The following is a 6813-nucleotide window of genomic DNA, read 5'->3' as shown; positions in this document are numbered from 1 at the left end:
CTACAACATAGAGAATAATGTGTAACCGAAGACTGACTAGAGACTAGCTTACGTTATGCCAAGACATACATGCGTAGTGTTCGTGTTCATTACTTCCCAAAAACAAGAATTAGCAATCGCCGCTTAGTATGAAAAGATTATGCTCTATCGTATCGTACATGTACATTTTATAGCTAACATCATCGAACATAACCAGGTAAAGAGGTATTGCTGTAGTGAGTCACTATCTTTACACAACGCCTTTGTTATTACTTGACCGTGACTCTGTAATGCACTACTCTTAAGCTACGGTTGGAAAAAATACCACAGTCACTGGTTTTTCATTATGAGCTTATACACTTCTATTGTTCGAGCCCCTAAAATGAGAATTTTTCACTTCAACAATTCCTTTTAAAAATCAAGAATAAAAAGAGAGTCTCTGTGCAAAATGTGGTTCTAGAGAAACAAATTGCGCAATATTTACCAACACTAGAATTCAAAATAACCGCCTGCTCTGCGTTAACTGTGAGGAAAAATAAAATTATTTTTACTAAACTGAGGCAGTTAATCACACCATAACCTTGAAAATTGGCAGAATAAGTGATAGACTAAGAAATATTGTAAAAGCTAAAGAGTCTCAATATATGTCCTTTTGGCGCTTTCTACCTAGTATTATATCGAGAGGAACCACATTGAATACTTATAAGCAATCTACTGATCTGCTGATGCTGTATAATTTTCCGGAGACTGATTCTTCCTGTTCTCCCCTTTGTAGATATCCCGATGTCGACTACTTTGAGGATTTATTTGTACCACAAATTTACCTACACTGCAAATCCTCAGATATGTCGTCTATGCACGTCTGTTGAGGCCAACGTTCAGACGAAATATTCTGGCTTTCGTATCGGCAGTTATACACTGCGCAATTGTCTGTCTTCTGAAGTCTGGTTGAATATTCATTTATCGAAGTGTTGACATGCGATATTTCCCCGCCGTTATTCAACCAGACGAGGCCACCCCAAGTGCAGCCGTCGACATGACAGGTGAATATTAAGTCGGATTGGTTTGATAATACTGTGTGACCTGGGCTGACCAACATACAGGCCCGTATTCTGTCATTAAAGAAAGCCTAGTTATTTATTTGCGAAGCATATAACATTTGCATGAACATAAAAGCAAACTCAGCTTTCAATGGAAAAAAAGTTAAGTAAACATATAACATAACATAACTGGTTGGGAATAACCTCAAAGGTAGGCTTCAATTTATTTTGGTTTTAATTTTGCATTTTTTTTTTCTTACCGAAATACATTTGACGCATGGTTAAAACGTGTTTGTAACTATCTTCATGACGAAATTAAGCTCATGAAGATATGAAAAAAACGTTTATTTTTATACAGAAATTTTACATGTTTTCTACGACAATCAGTGACAATATAATTCCTAGTGTCTGGCTAATTGTTTCACTCGCAATTTTTTAATTTACCAAGGGACAAATTACATACCCAGTACCACAAGCTCAGCCCTCTGGTAACTATTCGAGCAAATCACTGTACACTTGTAGGTGCCGGCAAAATGTAAGGACACGTTGCGCATAATTAAATGATATTCTCCACTGGATGCCTTCAAAGTCGCGTTATATCCCTCTCGATGTTAAATTGGAACCGCAAATTACCTCGATAAAGCGAACGCCATCGTCGAACTTTCACGCGGGCATATTGCTTCCAGTATTATTGAAACTGCAATTTAGCTGTGCATCTATGCCAACAAGAGTCGCCGTGTCTGAGGGCATTCTGTTCAGGCTTGCAATTGGTGGGCTTGGTGTTGTCGTAAGTGCGCCTATAAAAATGGCACATATATATATATATATATATATATATATATATATATATATATATATATATATATATATATATATATATATATATATATATATATATATATATAATGTGGATGGTCTCAACAAAAAACAACTTATGGTTAATACAGTGACAAGCTTTCGCCTTGTTCACAATTCAAGGCATCGTCAGGTCCAACTGATAAACAGAATATAGGGGTAAAGTATAGATGTGAAAAAAAGACAATAGGGTGTAAAGGGAGTTCAATGTTATGAGCGGATGACAGGAACGATAGTAAAATGAGATTGAACTGGGATAGTTGGAACTCGAACGTGTCAATTACACGGTTAAAGGTGTTTCTGTGTTTAGCCCATCGGGGAACAAAGTACGTAGTTTCTTGACCCAAAACGTTTCTCTGGCATTTAAGTTGACCGGGTCTTTTTTGGTTATTTGTTCGATCGCTACAACTGTGAGGTTATCTTCTGAGTGTCCAGGAATATCATAATGAGGTGCAACTAGTGGGCTTGTACTGTACAGGCAATGAAGGAAGAATGGTTTCAGTGAAAGGCATTTTATGTTTTATGAGTTCTTACTCGTCCACAACCGCCGTCTGTCACTTTGGTTATTTTTGCACCTGTGGCGAGTGCCATCATCAAGGACTTTACAAAAAACAGCAACCGTAGATAGTAAAATTCCAGACATCTGCAACCATCGAACGACAAATCCCCGAAGGACCTGTTTTGTTTTGTTTTTTGTTTTTGTTTTTTGCGTGCCTACTTTTATGTATCTCCGTGATGACCTGAGTCTGCGCGAGAATACAGGTAAACAGGCGAGAGTACAAATTCTGCATGACTGCTCGGAAGCCTTGGCGCTGTTACATTTCAGGTACAAATTCTGTCAGCATTCTGGCCTGTCACGCATCGATCCCACATATAAGGTTATCATAAGAAACTCAATGTGGTTTCGTCAACTCCCTATCGTGAATGCCTTCGCTTTGCCATAAGAGATCCACATACGTAGCTTGGTATAAAACTGAATGAATGAATGAATGAATGAATGAATGAATGAATGAATGAATGAATGAATGAATGAATGAATGAATGAATGAATGAATGAATGAATGGATGGATGGATGGATGGATGGATGGATGGATGGATGAATGAATGAATGAATGAATGAATGAATGAATGAATGAATGAATGAATGAATGAATGAATGAATGAATGAATGAATGGATGGATGAATGAATGAATAAATGATTGATGTGCTACCTCATTGCCAATATGTAAAACCAATCAATGTGTGAATCCAATTTTGCATATTGGCGCTTTGCCTACTTGATGAAATTACATTAAACTCCAAGATAATGAAATGAAATAGTACAACATTAATATTCTCCTACATCTACTGTTTCGATATCTTACGTCAACGTTGGCATCTAGGTAGGCATCAACTGTAGAGATAAGACTCGCAGGAGACCATTTAGTAACGCTAATTGTGTATTCTGACGTATTTAAAATGTTTGGTTTTAAAATATTTGGGCTTTCTCTGAAAGCCAAAAAAATTACAAACACACGTACAGTTAACAATTCACTGTAGTATTGTTAAAATATCTATAGAATATACTTAAATTCTACTGTCCATTCAATCTTTTCGATGTAATTTAATTCTCACGATTACACAACCCGCTTCTGAATCGAGTGTTTTCATGGTATGGCGATGTTCTCCTAAGATCTGTATTACTTTTCTGTACTGCATAACGAACATATCTTTTTTGCGCGGGGCACTGATATCAAAATGCTTTCTAGCCCTTTAAGATATGCATCATTTTTTGCAAACATCGACCATGTTTGAAGACGTCTACAGTAATCACAATCGGTGCAGCTTGCATTGATCTCCAATATTTAACGCAGTGCCGGCCGAATGCACAATTCCGTATGTCGTTATCACCCGAACGATTTTGCTTAGAACTGATAAACAATATTTTACACTGCAGTAACTTACTATACATGGGAAGTTCGGATATTTATAATACATGCTTCATTGCCATAAAATAGTTTTATTATCTCTGCTCCTGGCTCGAGGTCTGTTGCTAAGCGATTATTTAGTGCGCGCAGAATGATACTGGAGTTCGCTACAACTTTTTCCCGCTAGGTGTATTGATTATTGGAGACAAACAAAGACCCCATACAACATTCGGATATACTGCTATCGGGAAGGTAATTTTTATTCCTCATGTATGAACACTGAGTAACTCTAAATTGTAAAAAAAAGTAAAAAGCGTAGGTAGAGTATTCAGACTTGAAGCTCATAATAAACGTCTATTTTCAGATTCCCCGATCGTAACAGTTGACAAGGAAACTGTAACAGTGAAAGAAGGTCAAAATGCAACCTTGACCTGCGAAATCGATTCGAACCCGGAAGTAGCTCACCACAACTGGACAAAAGGTGGCGTTGTCGTTTCCACAGCTCTGAGGAATATTATCGTAGACGTTCAGCGATTTGACGCTGGTGTTTATACATGCACCGCTGCTAATGAGTTTTACGATGGAACGCTTGGAATGGGATATAGTGAAACTGAACTGAATGTCCAATGTAAGTCTGAAATCGTTCTCTCACAAAATAAAACTAACCTAGTCATTGAGTTGGAGAAATAAAGTTGCTCGATTTTAAAAAATCATGGTTGTAACATAATTTATCCACTTCGGCAAAATATTCAAAGGTATATGCGGTATAAAAGTGGTACTTCGTCAACAATGAACACAAAGAGGGTAAGTATAAGTTTTTCCTTTCGTACAGTCAAAGTGATTTAGGCCTAATGTGCCAAAATTAAATGATTGACAAAATGGAACGACTTAAATTTGTATTTTCGTTTCATATATAATTGTAAAGTTGATATCACATTGTGTGTGTGTGTGTGTGGAGAGAGAGAGAGAGAAAGAGAGAGAGAGAGAGAGAGAGAGAGAGAGAGGGAGAGAGGGGGGCGCATTTCAACTCGGGATGTCATACAGGAAGTCATGTTATTTCTTTGCTATCGCCAGATACTCCTGACGTGAACATCGTAACCGAAGCGTCGACAATAAAAGAAGGGGAGACGACGACACTTACTTGCAAAATTGATTCCAACCCTGAAGTTACTTACCATAACTGGACGAAAGACGGCGTTGTCGTGTCAACGGACCTAAACTATACAATTGAAAACGCGAAACGCCTGGCTGATGGCCTTTACAAATGCATGGTGGGTAATGTGTTCCACGATGGCACAACAGGCACGGGCTTCAGCGTTATCGAACTCAATGTTCAATGTACGTATAAAGATATGTAAAGATGGCTTATATAATGTCTGTCTATTAATTAGTAAATTACTTTACATAATTATTATAGTTTTTAATTTTAACACATAAGAACATATAAAAAGGAGAAACGTTATCCATTGAATGCTTCATGTGAACCTGCATTGACTGATATAAGAAGTTACAAAAGTAAGGATTTTATCTCCTGCAAACGTTCATACAGCGCCGCCTGTGGCGGGGGTCAAGAGGTCATCGTGTGGGCTTGTTCCATCCTCTTTTGCTCTGAGACGTCCTCCAGGCAAGACTGCCATTTTGGCAGCTGGACCTCATCTGCACAGCATCACTACCAGTAATGAGGGGCCTTGTCCAGCATTGACAGCGTTTGCAGGGGATAAATGACATTTTCGATAAGAGGAAACTCTACCCATACAGTTGTATCAAGCAATCGTAACAAAACTCGAATTTTTACACTGTAAATATAACCTAGCTGGCTATATAGCAAGCTATCTAGCTATCTAGCTAGCTACATAGGTAGGCCTGTAGGTGGGTGGGTAGGTGCTTGGTATGTAGGTAGGTAGGTAGGTAGGTAGGTAGGTAGGTAGGTAGATAGGTAGATAGGTAGGTAAGGAGATAGGTAGGTCGGTAGATAGGTAGATATATAGAGAGATCCATAGATGCACTATACTATGCTATAATACAATCTCCCATGGTGCTTTGATATTTTTAGTTGTCTGTACCACAATTGTAGTTATTCATGATGATATTACACCATTATTTTTCCTTACTTAAAGTGTGATTTGAAATTATTATTATTGCTTCAGAACTATGACCTACATAACTAGACAAATATGGTTGAGTTTGACTAACGTAATGATAACCTCAACATTCTTTTCACAAATAATGCGCACGAGTTTCTTGTAGGAGTATTGACTATTCGGCAAATGTATATATTGACTGGAATTTTGAACATAAATTACATCATGAGAACCTTGGGAAGGAAAATACTGAGTTATCTTTTCCAAGAATGTTTAACGAAAGTTAACATGAGAATCGATTTGTATATCTCTTAGATAAATGCAGCCAAAGGCTAGTCTGCTCTACGTTATGTTTTCTGATAAATTATGATACAGTTGTTCAGGTTGTGAAGGTTTTTATTGTCTACATGACCTGACAACTACTGTAGTACCTCAATGATCAGAAAGATAAAAAATTGTATCACTAGGTCATCAAACCAATGTGTAAAGACGATGAGGTTCGGAGGAATTTAAATCATATATCAAAGCATGGTAGTGAAAGGTTTTTAAAACATCATGCTTGGGTTTTTATCATGGACAATTAAGTAGCTCCTGGTGAGAAAATCGGATTACTACAATCGCAAGGAATGTGAATTTTGATCTTTAGGTGTCCACCTCTGGAGTTTAAATTCACAGATTTATAAATTTCATGTGGTATAAATGCAATGTTTTCGGTCAGCAGTGGTCAGAATAGAAAGGCAGCTGGAAGTAAAGAATAAAATGTGTCATATAGACACATAATAAGTTTGAAAGTTCGATGGTGTGACTTTAAGCAGAAACTAACAGTGGGAACATATCGGATGTAACGATGCCACGCACGACTTACAAGTAGGCCTAGCAAATAATTAGATCAAAACCGATATTTTGATTGACAGATTTACCAGACGTAGAGGTTTACAAGAAACTGTGA

General features: G+C 37.5%; 1 long non-coding RNA gene across 1 annotated transcript in view; it reads left to right on the top strand.

Annotated features, from left to right (window-relative positions):
• The window catches only part of LOC139127479 (uncharacterized), a 237143-nt gene extending 232028 nt beyond the window's left edge, over window positions 1-5115 (top strand). The window contains exons 2-3 of the long non-coding RNA XR_011551015.1: window positions 4148-4411; window positions 4858-5115. This is a non-coding gene — a long non-coding RNA (uncharacterized lncRNA). The remainder of the gene's footprint in view (window positions 1-4147; window positions 4412-4857) is intronic.
• The last annotated feature ends 1698 nt before the right edge of the window (window positions 5116-6813 follow it).

The sequence above is a fragment of the Ptychodera flava genome, unplaced genomic scaffold, assembly GCF_041260155.1.
Source record: "Ptychodera flava strain L36383 unplaced genomic scaffold, AS_Pfla_20210202 Scaffold_32__1_contigs__length_2955704_pilon, whole genome shotgun sequence".
Classification (NCBI taxonomy): domain Eukaryota; kingdom Metazoa; phylum Hemichordata; class Enteropneusta; family Ptychoderidae; genus Ptychodera; species Ptychodera flava.
This window is presented reverse-complemented; position numbering and strand designations above follow the sequence as displayed.